This window comes from Pseudorca crassidens, chromosome 14 (assembly GCF_039906515.1).
Source record: "Pseudorca crassidens isolate mPseCra1 chromosome 14, mPseCra1.hap1, whole genome shotgun sequence".
Classification (NCBI taxonomy): Eukaryota; Metazoa; Chordata; class Mammalia; order Artiodactyla; family Delphinidae; genus Pseudorca; species Pseudorca crassidens.
The window spans coordinates 77,964,961-77,982,886 of NC_090309.1; the positions used below are offsets into that span (position 1 = coordinate 77,964,961).

Sequence of the window (17,926 nt, forward strand, 5' to 3'; positions counted from 1 at the left end):
TTTTTTTTAACACTTTCGCAGTTTCTTTTCTTTTGTTTTTCTTTTTAATTAATTAATTAATTAATTTTTGGCTGTGTTGGGTCTTCGTTTCTGTGCAAGGACTTTCTCTAGTTGCGGCAAGCGGGGGCCACTCTTCATCGTGGTGCGCGGGCCTCTCACTGTCACGGCCTCTCTTGTTGGGAGCACAGGCTCCAGACGTGCAGGCTCAGTAGTTGTGGCTCACGGGCCTAGTTGCTCCGCGGAATGTGGGATCTTCCAGACCAGGGCTCGAACCCTTGTCCCCTGCGTTGGCAGGCAGATTCTCAACTACTGCACCACCAGGGAAGCCCAAGTTTTTATCTTTCTAATTGTATTTTGTTTTTTATTCTTTGATATTGTACTGCTCCTTTTCTTCTTTTCTTTTTTTTTTTTTTTGCCATGCCATGCAGCTTGCGGGATCTTGGTTCCCAGGCTGGAGGGCAGGCCCAAGTTCCTGTGGTGGGAGCTCTGAGTCCAAACCACTGGACTAACAGAGAACCTCAGACCCCAGGGAATATTAATTGGAGTCATTCCTCCCAGAGGTCCTAATCTCAGCACCAAGACCCAGTTCTATCCAACTGCCTGCAAACTCCAGTGCTGGGCGCCTCAGGCCAAACAACTAGTAAGACAGGAATACAGCTTCACCCATCAAAAAAAAAAAAAATGAAATGACAAAAAAATGTTACAGATGAAGAAGCAAGGTAAAAACCTACAAGACCAAGTAAATGAAGACGAATAGGCAACCTACCTGAAAAAGAATTCAGAGTAATGATAGTAAAGATGATCCAAAATCTCAGAAACAGAATGAAGAAAACACAAGAAACATTTAACAAGGATCTAGGAGAACTAAAGGGCAAACAAACAGTGATGTCAACATAATAACTGAAATTAAAAATACTCCAGAAGGAATCAATAGCAGAATAACTGAGGAAGAAGAACGTATAAGTGAGCTGGAAGATAAAAAGGTGAAAATAACTACAAGGGAGCAGAATAAAGAAAAAAGAAAAGAATTGAGGACAGTCTCAGAGACCTCTGGGACAACATTAAACACACCAACATTCGAATCATAGGGGCCCCAGAAGAAGAAGAGAAAAAGAAACAGTCTGAGAAAATATTTGAAGAGATTATAGTCAAAAACTTCCCTAACGTGGGAAATGAAATGGTCAGTCAAGTCCAGGAAGCACAGAGAGTCCCATACAGGATAAACCCAACATGCCGATACCCATATTAATCAAACTATCAAAAATTAAATACAAAGAAAAAATATTAAAAGCAGCAAGGGAAAAGCAACAAATAACATAAAAGGGACTCCCCATAAGGTTAACAGCTGATCTTTCAGCAGAAACTCTGCAAGCCAGAAGGGAGTGGCAGGACATATTTAAAGTGATGAAAGGGAAAAACCTATAACCAAGATTACTCTACCCAGCAAGGATCTCATTCGGATTTGACAGAGAAACTAAAATCTTTACAGACAAGCAAAAGTTAAGGGAATTCAGCACCACCAAACCAGCTTTACAACAAATGCTAAAGGAACTTCTCTAGGCAGGAAACACAAGAGAAGGAAAAGACCTACAATAACAAACCCAAAACAATTAAGACAATAGTAATAAGAACATACATATCGATAATTACCTTAAATGTAAATGGGTTAAATACTCCAACCAAAAGACATAGACTGGCTGAATGGGTACAGAAACAAGACCCACATATATTCTGTCTACAAGACACCTACTTCAAACCTAGGGACACGTACAGACTGAAAGTGAGGGGATGGAAAAAGATATTCCATGCGAATGGAAATCTGAAGAACCTGGAGTAGGAATTCTCATATCAGACAAAATACACTTTTAAATAAAGACTATTACAAGAGACAAAGAAGGACACTACATAACAATCAAGGGATCAATCCAAGAAGAAGATATAACAATTTTAAATATTTATGCACCCAACACAGGAGCACCTCAATACATAAGGCAAATGCTAACAGACATAAAAGGGGAAATCGACAGTAACACAATAACAGTAGGGGAGTTTAACACTCCACTTTCACCAATGGACAGATCATCCAAAATGAAAATAAATAGGGAAACACAAGCTTTAAATGGCACATGAAAGAAGATGGACTTCATTGAAATTTATAGGACATTCATCCAAAAACAGAATACACTTTCTTCTCAAGTGCTCATGGAATTCTCCAAGATAGACCATATCTTCATTCACAAATCAAGCCTTGGTAAATTTAAGAAAATTGAAATTGTGTCAAGTATCTTTTCCGACCACAGCGTTATGAGACTAGATATCAATTACAGGAAAAAAACACAGTAAAAAATACAAACACATGGAGGTTAAACAATACGCTACTAAAGAACCAAGAGATCACCAAAGAAATCAAAGAGGAAATAAAAAAATACCTAGAAACAAATGACAATGAAAACACGATGATCTGAAACCTATAGGATACAGCAAAAGCAGTTCTAAGAGGGAGGTTTATAGCAATACAATCCTACCTCAAGAAACAAAAAAAATCTCAAACAATCTAACCTTACACCTAAAGGAACTAGAGAAAGAACAAACAAAACCCAAAGTTGGCAGAAGGAAAGAAATCATAAAGATCAGATCAGAAATAAATGAAAAAGAAATGAAGGAAATGATAGCAAAGATTAATAAAGCTAAAAGCAGGTTCTTTGAGAAGATAGATAAAATTGATAAACTATTAGACTCATCAAGAAAAAAAGGGAGAAGACTCAAATCAACAGAATTTGAAATGGAAGAGGAGAAGTAGCACTGACACTGCAGAAATACAAAGGATTATGAGAGATTACTACAAGCAACTATATGCCAATAAAATGGACAAACCTGGAAGAAATGGACAAATTCTTAGAAAAGCACAACCTTCTGAGACGGAACCAGAAAGATATAGAAAATATAAGCAGACCAATCACAAGCACTGAAGTTGAAACCGTGATTAAAAATCTTCCAACAAACAAAAGCCCAGGACCAGATGGCTTCACAGGCAAATTATCAAACATTTAGAGAAGAGCTAACACCTATCCTTCCCAAACTCTTCCAAAATATAGCAGAAGGAGGGACGCTCCCAAACTCATTCTACGAGGCCATTATCACCCTGATACTGAAACCAGGCAAAGATGTCAAAAAAAGAAAGCTACAGGCCAATAACTCTGATGAACATAGATGCAAAAATTCTCAACAAAATACTAGCAAACAGAATCCAACAGCACATTAAAAGGATCATACATCATGATCAAGTGGGGTTTATCCCAGGAATGCAAGGATTCTTCAATATATGCAAATCAATCAGTGTGATACACCACATGAACAAACTGAAGGATAAAATCCATATGATCATCTCAATAGATGCAGAAAAAGCTTTTGACAAAATTCAACACCCATTTATAATAAAAACTCTCCAGAAAGTAGGCGTAGAGTGAACCTACCTCAACATAATAGAGGCCATATATGACAAACCCACAGACAACATTGTCTCAATGGTGAAAAACTGAAACCATTTCTTCTAAGATCAGGAAGAAGACAAGGTTGCCCACTCTCACCACTCTTTATTCAACATAGTTTTGGAAGTTTTAGCCACAGCAATCAGAGAAGAAAAAGAAATAAAAGGAATCCAAGTTGGAAAAGAAGTAAAACTGTCAGTGTTTGCAGATGACATGATACTATACATAGAGAATCCTAATGATGCTACCAGAAAACTACTAGAGCTAATCAATGAATCTGGTAGAGTAGCAGGATACAAAATTAATGCACAGAAATCTCTTGCATTCCTATACACTAATGATGAAAAATCTGAAAGAGAAATTAAGGACACAGTCCCATTTACCATTACAACGAAAAGAATAAAATACCTAGGATTAACCTACCTAAGGAGACAAAAGACCTGTATGCAGGAAACTATAAGACACTGATGAAAGAAATGAAAGATGATACAAACAGATGGAGAGATATACCATGTTCTTGGATTGGAAGAATCAACATTGTGAAAATGACTCTACTACCCAAAGCAATCTGCAGATTCAGTGCAATCCCTATCAAACTACCACTGGCATTTTTCACAGAACTAGAACAAAAAGTTTCACAATTTGTATGGAAATACAAACGACCCCAAATAGCCAAAGCAATCTTGGGAAAGAAAACCCGAGCTGGAGGAATCAGGCTCTCTGACTTCGGACTATACTACAATGCTACTATAATCAAGACAGTAGAGTACTGGCACAAAAACAGAAATATAGATCAATGGAACAGGATAGAAAGCCCAGAGTAACCCCACGCACATATGGTCACCTTATCTTTGATAAAGGAGGCAAGAGTATCCAATGGAGAAAAGACATCCTCTTCAATAAGTGGTGCTGGGAAAACTGGACAGCTACACGTAAAAGAATGAAATTAGGACACTTCCTAACACCATGCAGAAAAGTAAACTCAGAATGGATTAAAGACCTAAATCTAAGGCCAGACACTATAAAACTCTTAGAGGAAAACATAGGCAGAACATGCTATGACATAAATCACAGCAAGATCCTTTTTGGCCCATCTCCTAGAGAAATAAAAATAAAAACAAAAATAAACAAATGGCACCTAATGAAACTTAAAAGCTCTTGCACAGCAAATGAAACCATAAACAAGACAAAACAACAACCCCCCGAATGGGAGAAAATATTTGCAAACGATGCAACTTACAAAGGATTAATCTGCAAAATATACAAGCAACTCAATATCAAAACAACAAACAACCCAATCCAAAAATGGGCAGAAGACCTAAACAGACTTTTCTCCATAGAAGATATATAGATTGCCAATAAACACATGAAAAGATGCTCAACATCACTAATTATCAGAGAAATGCAAGTCAAAACTACAATGAGGTATCACGTCACACCAGTCAGAATGGCCATCATCAAACATCTACAAACAATAAATGCTGGAGAGGGTGTGGAGAAAAGGGAACCCTCTTGCACTGTTGGTGGGAATGTAAATTGATACAGCCACTATGGAGAACTGTATGGAGGTTCCTTAAAACTAAAAATAGAACTACCATGTGACCCAGCAATCCCCCTACTGGGCATATATGTTGAGAAAACCATAATTCAAAAAGAGTCATGTATCACAGTGTTCACTGCAGTACTAGTTACAATAGCCAGGACATGGAAGCAAGCTAACTGTCCATCGACAGATGAATGGATAAAGAAGATGTGGCACATATATACAGTGGAGTATTACTCAGCCATAAAAAGGAACGAAATTGAACTATTTGTAGTGAGGTGGATGGACATAGAGTCTGTCATACAGAGTGAAGTAAGTCAGAAAGAGAAAGACAAATACCATATGCTATCACATACATATGGAATGTGGAAAAAAAAAGGTTTTGATGATCCTAGGGGGGCAGGACAGGAACAAAGATTGCAAACATAGAGAATGGACTTGAGGAGACGGGGATGAGGAAGGGTAAGCTGGGACGAAGTGAGATAGTAGCATTGACATATATACACTACCAAATGTAAAATAGATAGCTAATGGGAAGCAGCTGCATCTCGCAGGGAGGTCAGCTAGGTGCCTTGTGACCACCTAGAAGGGTGGGATAGGGATAGGAGGAGGGAGACGGAAGAGGGAGGGGATATGGGGATATAAGTATGCATATAGCTGATTCACTTTGTTATACAGCAAAAACTAACACAACATTGTAATGCAATTATACTCCAATAAAGATGTTAAAAAGATCAATACACCTCCCACCAAATACTTTAGCCTCCATGTTCCTAACTAAAGTTCAATGTTTATTTAAAATATTTTATTTTGATGTGAAATGTAAATTCAGTAAAGTGCACAAGTCATAAGAATAAATTTTTTGAGTTTAATTTACAAGCCTATATAAACAAAATCTCTATCAAGTTATGAAACATGATCATTATTCCAAAAAATTCCCTCATTTCCTTCACATACAAACTTTTTCCAAAGTTTCCAGAAGCAATCACTATTCCCATTTTTTTCCACCACAGAGTAATTTTGCTTGTTTTAGTATTCATACAAATGGGATTATACATTGTGCATTCTTTTGTGTAAGGCTTCTTTTTACTTAGTATAAATTTTTTCAGATTCATCCATGCTGTTACATGTATCAGTAGTTCAGTCACTTTCTTGTGGAATAGTATTCCATTGTATGGATATACAATAGTTTGTTCATCCATTCTTTTATTAATGAATCTTTCATTTATTCACAGTTTGTACTATTATGAATATAATAATATAATAATGTTGACATTTTACAAATTTTTTTGTGAATTTATGTTTTCAGATATCTTGGTAAATACTTAGAAGTGGAATTTCTGTATCATAGCATGGTGTATGTTTAATTTTATAAGAAACTGCTAAGATTTTTTTCCAAAGTGTTTGAACCATTTCATATTCTCACTAACAACGTGGGAATTTCAGTTTTATAACATCCCCAAATTTTGTTTTTATCAATCTTTTGCCTATTTTTCTTTGGGTTGTTTCTTTTCATTGTTGAATTGTTGGATAACTTTATATATTCTGGAGACCAGTCTTTAGTCAGACGTAAGTTCTGTAAATTTTTTCAAGTCTGTGCTTGCTTATTTATTTTCTTCATGGTGGTGTCTTTCAATGAACTGAAGTTTTAAAGTTTGTTTGTAGTTAAATCATCATTTATTGTTTTCTTTATGGTTTACTGCTTTCTGTGACCTAAGAACTCTTTGCCTAGCCCAAAGTGAATAATATATTCTCCTATGATTTTTTCTGAAAGTTTATGGTTTTAGCTTTTATATTGAGGTCAATGATCTATATTAAATTAATTTTTGTTTATAGTGTGAGGTGGGGTTCAAAGTTAATTTTTCCCTGTGTGAATATTTAATTATTCCAGCATCATTTATTGAAAGGATCTCCTCTCCTGTTCAATTGTTTTGGCACTTTTGTCAAAAATCAAGTAACTCTGTAATTGGGAATTTTTTTTCTGGAACTATTCTGGTCTATTTTTTGATTCCTTTGTCAATACCACATACCTCAATTACTGAACCTTTGGCCTTTGTTTCAAGATTGCTTTGGATATTCAAAATTCTTTGCACTTTAATAAAAGTTTTAGAGTCATCTAGTCAATTTCTTGAGATTTTGATTGGAGTGCATTAAATATATAGATAGATTTGGGAAACACTGATATTTTGACAATATTGAGTCTTTCAATCCATGAATATTGCTATGAGCTGAATATTTGTATCCTCCTCAAATTCATATGTTGAAATCTTAACCCTCAAGGTGATATTATTAAGAGATAGGGCCTTTGGGAAATGATTAGGTTATAATATTGGAGCCCTCATGAATATGATTAGTGCTTTTATGAAACAGACCCCAGAGAATTTGCTTGCCCCCTTCCACTGTGTAAGGACAGAAGTAGAAATGCAATCCAGAGGAGGGAACCTCTCCTGACCATGCTGGTACCCTGATCTTGGACTTCCAGCCTCCAGAGCTGTGAGAAATAAATTTCTGGTGTTTATAAGCTACTCAGTTTATGGTATTTTGTTTCAGCAGCCCAAATGGACTGAGACATATATGGTATGCTTTTTCATTTTTTTAGATTGTCTTCAATTTATTTAAGCATTTTCTTTGCTGCTTTCAATGTAGCTGTCCTGTTCATCCTTTGTTAAAATGATAATATACGTCCTCTTTGGCTATTCCTTTTTGGAAATTTCCCTTTATTCTTAACTCTATAGTTGCCCAAATTCTTTCCTCTAGTTCTTCAGGCCAGGAAGACTTTAGATTTTTCACTAGGGTTTACCCTGTGGCTAAAAGCTGTAGTAACAGGGAATGTGTACAGTGTCATTCCTTCTTCTAAGTGTTAATCTGTCTCCAGAATCTTGCTACTTTTGCTTGGCTCCAGCAATGTTAGGTTGTTGTTGTTATTGTTGCTGTGTGTGTTGCCCAGAATTTGTAGTTTTTATTTGCATGAGAGACCAGTGTACTAGGAGATACTAAACTATACTGACAGCAAAAACCCTACTTTCATTTTGGAAGGATATTTTTATTATATATATGTTGATTAAAAGGATATCTTTTAAAAATTTCAGTACTTTCAAGATATTGTTACTTTGTCATTTGACTTCCATGGTTTCTGTTGTGTAACTTGTTGTCATTCTTATTACTATTCTACTGTATTTATTGCATTTTTTTTCACCCAGGTATTTTTTTAATATTCTTTAGTTTTATCAATCTTACTGTAATACTACTAAGTGATTTTTAAGTATTATTATTTATTTTTTATCTATTTAGTAGTAGATATTTTTCAAGGAATCTGTCCCCTTTCTATAATGTGTGGAATTTATATGTATATAAATAATACATACATATAATTATATTATTATCTTTTTATCCTTTTAATCTATAGACTCTTTAGTGATGTCTCTCTTCATTACTGACATTGGTAATTTGGTTTTTTTCCTTGTTTAATCTGGCTAGAGATTTTTGAATTCAATTGATTATTTCAACAAAGCAGATTTCAATTTCATTGATAATCTGCATTGCTTTGTTTTTGTGACATTAACATTTCATCAATTTTTGCTTTCTCTCTCTGTGTATAATTTAATCCTTCAAAAATTCTCATAGTGAGGGCCTATGGATGTTAAACTCTTCTATTTTTGGTATATGTGTACATGTCTTTATTTTGTTCCTGTTCCCCCCAATTTTTGAGCTGTATGTAAAATTCTAGATTTTGGATATTTTCCTACAGCACTTTGAATATATTAACCCATTATTTTCTGCTTTCTATTGAGAAGTCTGCTTTAAGTCCTATTGTTAAAACTTTGTGGTAGCCTATCTTCTTTCTCCAGCTGTTTTTATAATTTTTCTCCTTATTCTTATTTTATGTGATATTCACACATGACTGTATTATTCAGTAGTTGATGTGTATTTCTACCTGCAAACTCATGTCTTCCTCCAATTCTGTAAAATTGTTGGTTCTTTCCATTTTCTTACTTTTCCATTCTCTTTATTTAAAAATACATACTTGATGCATTTTTTTCTACCTCTAGCTTTTATATCTCTTAACTGATATCCTAATTAAATTCCTCTGCACTGTTTTCCAATCCACTAATTCCTCTTCTACTGTGTCCTGTCTGGATATTCTTATATTTTTTCTCCTTTTAATGACTCTGTTTTCCAATTCCTGTTCTTGTCCAATTTCTGCCAACTTTTGTTTCATATTTTTTTGTTCATTTTCATAGAAATTCTTTATCTCTCAGATGTTCCTACACAAATTTATTTTGTAGTTTTTCTCACACTGTCCTGTAAAATTAATTTCATCTTAAAAGAGCAGCTTTTCAATCATTAACAATTTTTGTCTGCCTTCTTTACCCTAAGACTTAGGTGTGCATTTTCAATTTTATTCTCATTGATTTTAAAGTTTCTTTTCCACATTTTCCCCTCTGTATGTATTCTTCTTATTTTATAAAGTTTGTAGATGCCACCTTGTAACTCTCCTGAACTTGTAGCCTAGCCCACATCTTCTAATGGCATTTTAGCTCTCCTTTCCTGTGGCAGTTTTGTGGAAATGTCAAATCCTGTTATTAGGCCAGCAGGTAGCTTGGTTCTATTTCTGACCTCTGTGCTCTCCTGCTCCCCTTTGACCACAATCTCCCATAGCAAAAACTCTAGTTAGAAGCAACAACAGCTGCTTTTGGCCTTTGTGTCATAGCTGGGAATTTCCCCTACAGCACTTTAATTCAGGTACTGAACCTAGCTTTAATCTGCCAGTTTTCAGGGAGGACTTTTTGTCCATTTTACCCCATGGGAATTGGGTTACTGGCTACCACTGCTTTGGTTTGGACTGTGACCCAGGAGCCTTGTGGCTTCAGCTCTATTCACTGCTTTGCATTTAACTTCTATTTCAGTCCATGGTGATATTTGTTATGACTTTGTGCCCAGCTCTGTCTTTTGGATTTCTCTTTTTATATTTAATTTATCATTGCTATATGTTTAAAGCTGACAGAGTGTACCAGACACAAACTTAACATGTCATCTTTACCAGAACTCTTCTCATTTTATAAATGGTGAACTGAGGCTCAGAAAGTGGAAGTGTCTTGTCTAAGGCCTTAGAGTGAGCTTATACCAGAGCCTGAGCAGATACTCAGGTCTCCAGACTCTAAGCCTTGGGATTTTTCATTGTCCCCAGGTGCTCAGAAACTGACCCGAAGGGCAGGTCTCAGCATTGAGCTGCTTCCTGCTTTCTTGCAGGAATGAACTAGGAGACAGAGACAGCTGCTGGGGAGAATCACCTGATGTTTCCTGATAAGGTAGAAGATGTTTAACAGATTTCAACCCTGCCAAATTCATGTCTGATTCAAAATCCTTTCTTTCAGCAAGCTGTCGCAGTCTGAGTGAAGCACCTCACCCCACAGTGTATGGTGCCACATGCAGCCAATGACCTTTATGTTCACCACAACAATTGAAGCTCTAGAAGCATTACCCTTTGGAGGTAATGTAGCTTCCTTATAGAGAAGAGATAAAGGAGGAAAGTTGATTTTCAATTTGAAATAGGGAAACATTCCATTGTATGTTGTACAAATAAGTCTGATACAATTGTCAAGAAATGTCACTCAGCTTAAGGAAAAAATGTTCCATGTGGTATGTGGATGTGCAAGAAAACAATTTTTAACAATTTCTGGTTGCTGAGAACTGTCACCTGATCAAACATCCATTACTCATAATATTGCATAACTATGCAATTAAGGGCTACCAGACTAAACTATTTAATTGCTTAAAAGTCTGTAAAGATAAAATTATAAAGCAAATTGCTCATTGAAATAAATCAAGATTTAAAAAACTAAAATGTGAAGGTAGATATTTTTCTCCCTTTTGATTACTTAAAAAAAAGTAGCTAAAAATACTTTTCTCTGTAGCCGTAGCAAACACACTGCAGGCTGATAATGTTAGATTTTCTTCATGCTCTCTGGACTACCTTAATGCACTGAGACCTCTCTTATTTCTGCAGCTATGTGGCTTGTTAGGTATCGACCACTTTTTCCCTAATCTCTGTAATTCAGAGTTCCAAATGAAAGAATATACACTCAGCAAGGTACTTTTACTTGCACAAAATTTGCATTGGAAGGTGATTTGTTAAGCTCTGTGCATACGACCCTTCAGCATCTCTCACCACCCAGCAGTGCTATTAATCGTTATTCAGTACGCTGAATGCCGGAAGGAAGGTAGCTGCAGATAAAGGGCAGCCACAGTCTCAGAAGATTGTCATTACTGATCATACCTATAGGAAGGGGGTATTTCCCTTGCTATGTTCTAAGATTAACATGTATAGCAATTGGCTGATGTAAATAGGCCAAGCAGAGGGTGTTTAAAGGATCAAGTCAGTGTCTAATGCTTTGAAGATAAAGGTGAAGACAACGAGCAAATTCCTATTATTGGAAATGATCTAATAATTACTTTAATAATTATCCTCATCCAGCCATAAACCAACAGTAGGTCTCTTTGAGTACATTGAATTTCATGAAGTATTGTATGTGCTTCAACTGCAGCAGGGCTCATTGTGAGTGATAATGCTGATCAAATAACCATTAAGGATAAAGCCACTCTACTTTCATCAGGTCTCACATTGGCTACCTCTCTCACACCTTGCAATCAAGTAACAGAACAACAAATGCATTAGAAGTGGCTGGAGGGAGGCCAGGGATGGGAGAGGGCAGTCCAGCTCCCAGTTTTTCTACCTCCACAGTGTCAAGCAGTAAGTGAGTGTCTCCAATGAACCAGCTCGTATCTTTGTGTTGAACTGACAGGTTGTTTTGACATCATTAGACACAGCCAAACAAAGAATGAAAACAAATTGGTAGCCATGTTTCACAGTTCCTGATGGTAGGTACAAAGTGATCAAACACACCTGCAAGAAATCATGAACTGCAGGCTTGGATCCTGGCTTTGTTCAAGATCTCCACCAACCCTCCCCTCCTTCATGTTTTTCCAGCTAAAGTAACCATGGGACGTGTCCTAGCGCTGCCAGGTCACAGAGTGAGACTTATCTCTTATGCTTACCCTCAGAAACAGGTGCTCAGCTACAGCTGGGATGCTCTGCCACAATTAGGCAGGTACCATAGAATGATGGGATTCCTAGGCATGGAACATGCTAGAACCTAGAGACCAGGCCTGTAAGTAGGAAGAGATGATCAAATAATTAGGAGCCTTGATGCTCTGTGTTCAACCTAGTTTCCATATCCCAGAGCTTGAAAACCTTGAAGTTTAAAGGTCAAAGAGAGTATTGTGGCAGACAAAGAGGTACTACCTCACATAACGGGGAATAAAGTTTGAAAAACTGGTGTTACAGAGCTGAGTCCAAAAGAGTTTTGAATTGATTCAGAGACTATGCGTCCATTATATGTTAAGAAGGAAGCTGTTATGTTCAGGGATCTGGCCTTAATTCAGTTTTCCTCCAGATGGACTTCTTGGGGTCCCAATTAGAGAAAGAATCCAGGGTGGAAGGATTCTGGTCTTCATGTCAGGGGTCTCTTCTCTGATGTGGCAGGAAAATTCACGGTTGGCATGTGTTTTCCCTGTCTGAGAAACAAGATCCTGTCTACTTTCAACCTTCCTGGGACACTCTTAACCATGCCAGGGGTTCATTCATTTGTTTGTTTATTCACTCATTCCTTCTTTCTATCTTTCCTTCTTTCCTTCTTTCTGCTATTGCAATTAATTATCTTTTAGGTTTGTCTATTATCCCTATGATTTTCTTTGTTTTATTTTATAAATTTTTCTCTTATCTCTATTATTGACTTCCCAACACTATCTCTCGATTTACTACTTTCTTTTTCAGCTTAAAAACCCTATTTTATTAATTTACAATCTTTAGTTTTTTCTGATGTAAGACCTTAAATTTTCCTTTGAGAACTCTTTAGATGCCAAATGTCCAATAGAAACAGTCATATAATCATGACTACAACCATAACTACAATGTGTGGTATGTGTAGAAATAAATTGCTTTTATTGTAATTTGGTCCTAAATATGTAAGTTTCTAATTTGATATTTTTCATCAATATTGTGTTTTCAATTTGCCATGCTATTTTCTGTTCACATTTTCTTCCTTTTCTCCTTTTATTGGATAGGTTATTTTATTTTTTTTCTATTTCTTCCTCTAGTATGTTGAAAATTATACATTATTCTTTCAGTGGTTACTCTTAATTTTTTTTTTTTTTTTTACCATTCATGCTTCAGTTAACATAGTCCACGTCAGCCCAATATCCTTGCTTTCCTTCTGAACATCTTTCTTGTTATCAGTACTTAGTCATTTAATCTACTTGATTTTAAATAATTCCCCAAATAGATTATTATTTTTTTGGTATTTTTAACAGTTAATGCTAATTTAAATTTATCAAAATTGTCCTTTCTCCTCCACTGACTTTATTTTAAATAAAGTGTTTTAAGTGTTTTAAATATATCACATCAAATAAGGTTAAATAAGGTTAAAATGTTGATTTCTGGAGGAGTGTGCAGAATTTTACACTTGTACTTGATATTCCTTTTATTTTTTTAAATTAATTTTTATTGGAGTATAGTTGCTTTACAATGTTGTGTTAGTTTCTACTGTACAGCAAAATGAATCAGCTGTACATATACACATTCCTTTTAAAACTACTTTTTTTTAATTTTTTTTTTTTTTTTTTTTTTTTTGCGTTACGCGGGCCTCTCCCTGTTGTGGCCTCTCCTGTTGCGGAGCACAGGCTCCGGACGCGCAGACTCAGCGGCCGTGGCTCACGGGCACAGCCGCTCCGCGGCATGTGGGATCTTCCCGGACCGGGGCACAAACCCGTGTCCCCTGCATAGGCAGGCGGACTCTCAACCACTGCGTCACCAGGGAAGCCCCAAAACTACTTTTATCACACAGAATGCAGTGGGGCAAGTTAGCTTACAAAACATGTGTTTGTCTTACATCTGCTCAATCAGTGTCAAACCTCAAAAATCCCAAATAACTTTGAAAAAGTCCATCAGAATTACATTCCATTCAGGAAAGCAATATCATTCTGTTACCTTTCAAGTCCTCATGCCCCCTTCTTTTGCTCCTGGTATGACATCAAATGTCTGCCAGTAGAAGCCTCAGGATTTAACAGAATTAAGAATGATATGCAAATACTATACACTGAGTAAACATGCTGCTTCTAAGTTGTTTGAAGCTTTTTTTTCCTTTTGACTCTTGCCGCAGACATTGGCGTTTTTCACTTTTCAGGATCAGATTTGATGTGTGGTGTAAGCTGGCAATCAATTTGAGGATTTTCGTATTTTTCACATTCAAACCTAATACATCAGCCATTTAAATTTTTTTTTTTTTGGCATTAGGCATCTCTATTTCCCTCAATATTGGGCAGTCCTTTTAACATACTGTGCTTCAGATATGTTGTACCTCTAATTTGAGGAAAATGAGAAACATTCTGAAGTTTGATTTTGACAACAGTGGGTTTTACTGACACTCCAATATCTGAATAATTTGGAAGTGGTGACCTTATAATTCAATACATCTCCAAATCTAAGTATATATGTTAATGTATAGGACCATGGGTTTAATGCTAGCTCTATACACAGAAGTTAACACAAAAAGCACTTCACTGCAAAATGTTCTAGAAATATTAGTTATGATGATCTGAGCATATATGGTCATGTGATAATATTTCTGTTGAACAGCAGGCAGAATATCTGATTTAAACTTTCAGGTTTTCATTCAAGTTGCCATTTTTGTATAATTGGTGCAGTTATATAATGAATACTCTGGCTGCTCCTTCAGAAATGACCCATTGATAGTGCATTTAATACAGATTACATAGTAAACATTGGGCTCTTTTAATAACCTTGACTCATCTTTTACATCCCTTTGTATCTGATGTTAGAGTAATATGTGTCCCCCTTTAGATCATGAGCTCCCTGGAGACAAGGATTGATTTTATTCATTTCTGTATTTCTTACAGAATCTTACACAGGGTTTTCTAGGCAGTGGGAATGCCATTAGGTGAAGGAATGAATGGGCACTGTTGTCCTTTGTAACCCTGGTACTTTGTCTCAGGATCTAGGGATGATGGAAGGTGTGCTTGTGGGACAATTACTGCAGGTGGTTCCCAGCATCACAGGTGACCCAGAGCAGATCTGTGAAGGCACCTGCCTTCCCATTCTCTCCATCCTTGCTAGGATTAGTCAAGTAAAAGAAAGGTTGGTGGCAAATTTGCTTGTCGAATGAATTTATAAACAGAATATATGTTAAAAAAAACCTCTCCTTACTTCTGTGTCTGGGCATCACATGCCATTTCCCACCCCATTACACTGAATAAACCTGTGGATGAAAAAAACTGATCGAATCTTTACAATTTCTCAGATTCTGCGTATTTATTCACCACTGTATTTTATGTCAGCCACACTCTTTTTCTTGGCCATGCGTCTACATTTCTGTGTGCTGACTGTCTGAACGCACTCATTCTTAATATTTAAACAAAGGCCTAGACAGCTATACATGCAGACGCAGTATTAATGGGAGAAAAGTAGGAGCCATTTGCAGCGGGCACATGTCCAGGAGACAGACACAGTCATGCCAGTGACAAGAGGAAATGCAGTCCTCTCTGCTTTAAACTCTGAATGCATAATGAAAAGGGGATAGAGGAAGAGGACATTGCCAAGGCAGAGAACCAGATAAGGTGGCAGGACCAATTCCCAACCTTGCCTCTGCCACACACCTCGTAAACTGATAACTCGGGGTAGAATTTCCCAACCAGCAACTGGAAAAGAAGTGGGTTTTATAGCAAAATGAGGCAGGCTGACAGCTCCCAATAAACAGAACATAGGTATTCTCTGTGAACTGGATAGGAAGTCGCTGTCTGATTTCCCCGTATCTTGTCTTTAGCACTGATCCTCTCCTGGTATGTCAGAAGTTGACTCGGACTGCAGAGAAAATAACAATGATGAAATGAACGAAGAGGTCACATTTATTGAACGCTTACCAGATGCCAGCAACTGCGCTAAGTGCTTTATAAATATGATCTTATTTCATCTTCTGAAACAGTCCATTAAAATTATTTTGATTTCACAGATAATAAAGCTAAAGCTCAGACAGGTTAAGTAATTTTCTTAACATCTCACAGCTAATAAAGGGCAGAGGCAGGGCTATGATTCAAGCTTAGTTGTATCTGATGACAATGCGTTCTCTTCAGTCCTTCTTCCCCCCCTCCCATGCTCAGCTCTAACCCGGCCACTCTCCCAGGATCCCAGGGCACCCTACACAGACGATTAGCATAGCTCATCTGGCAATACATAATCCTTGCTTAGCTGTCTGTCACCCCACTGGGCTGTGAACTCCAAGAAGGCAGGAGTCTGTTCATCTCTGTATCCCCAGTGCCTAGCATGGTCCTGGTACAAAGTAAGGACACAGGAAATGTACGATGAACAAATGAATAAGTAAATGAAACAAACATTTAATAAGGAGCTGCTTTGCCAAAGACCCTTTATTGTTGCTTTCCTGGTAATTTCTGCCCCTGTGTGGAAAAACGTGTCGCATAATAGGATTTGAATTTGTCGTTAGATGTAGATGTCAAATCCGTTTTCTTGTAAAACAGTCAAGAAATAAAAGTATCAGCAGAAGAAAACAGAAGGTTCTCTTCGGGAATAGTGATGCAGAAGGAGGGTGCAAGTTCAAGGTTAGGATCTTAAAGAACAGGTAGTCAGTCCACTAGGGTCAGACTCAAAAAGGCTGGCTTCTCTCATGTTTCAGAGCCTAGAGTGAGCTCTTTCAGTGCAAACTAACAGCCACCTCTGAGGGTAAATGACTGCTGCCCACTGGCTGGGTTAGGGCTCTTTCCAAATCTAGGTCTCATGTTTTTCTGGGAGAGGACCAGGCAACAGATCTGCTCTTGGCGTGCTGTCTTAGAACTACAGCCATAACTTTGCAGAGCACGTTGGAGGAAAGCTATACCCCTATGGAATCAACAAATGTGGTCTGAGTTTTCAAATACTGAGCTCGGAGAAAGGAGCAAACAACTCCAGGCTGACGTTGTGAAACTCCAGCACAGACCACACACAAGAGGACTGCACACACCTGGACCTCTAGCCACCCTGGTTAAAAGTCCTCACCAGCTCCTTAGAGAGGGGCTACTAGGGACTGAGGCTGTAGGTACAGTGTGACTTTCACCCTCTGTCACCCATAAGGACCCAGGGTAAATTATCAAGTTCTCATGCAAGAGCATAGGCCCAATTATTCTCAACTGATCCTTGAATTAAAGAGCTAAAGGCTTTTCCAGATATGGACTGAATGGAGTCCATCAGTTTACTGAGGAGACCAAGCCACATAAGCAGCTCTTTTTGCAGAATGCTGCCTGAATGCCTTACGTATTGATCAAAGACTTGGGAATATAGAGAGCTTGTTTTTTTGTTTGTCTGTTTTTCCCGATTGCTAAGAGGTCCAGTATTTTAGGAACGTAGGGGGCTTATGTAGAAACAATGGGGCACAGGGCTGCAGAGAGAGGCATACAAAAGTTATTCTCCAGCCAAGTTATTCATTTCTGTGGAAAGGCTATTGTATATCTGCCCTATATGCTGGCTGATGTCTGAAATCTCCCAGTGAAAACTGGTATTCTGATCTCTTTTTATAAAGAAAATTTCCTAGACGGGCATGTACTATTACAGGGGAAGCCTCCTTTGCTGCTATGGAATGCTATAAAAGTACCAATTTCTAGATCAGTATTAGTCACTGACAGGCACAGATTGGTCTTAGGGAAGGTGAGACATTTTTAGATGAGATCACTGAGAAAGTATACGGTTTGAGTTCAGCCAGGGATGGAAATAAGGATTCTGCTTGTTCTCCTTTCCTTGTGAGTACAGATTTAGTAGTCATTCGCCTCCTTCCAT

At 37.3% G+C, this 17,926-nt stretch overlaps 2 long non-coding RNA genes across 8 annotated transcripts in view; both read left to right on the top strand.

Annotated features, from left to right (window-relative positions):
- The window catches only part of LOC137205439 (uncharacterized), a 393,223-nt gene that overhangs the window by 143,227 nt on the left and 232,070 nt on the right, over positions 1–17,926 (top strand). The gene's annotated exons all lie outside the window — the stretch shown is intronic.
- Positions 1–17,926, top strand: part of LOC137205441 (uncharacterized) — a 59,861-nt gene that overhangs the window by 37,943 nt on the left and 3,992 nt on the right. The window lies entirely within an intron of this gene.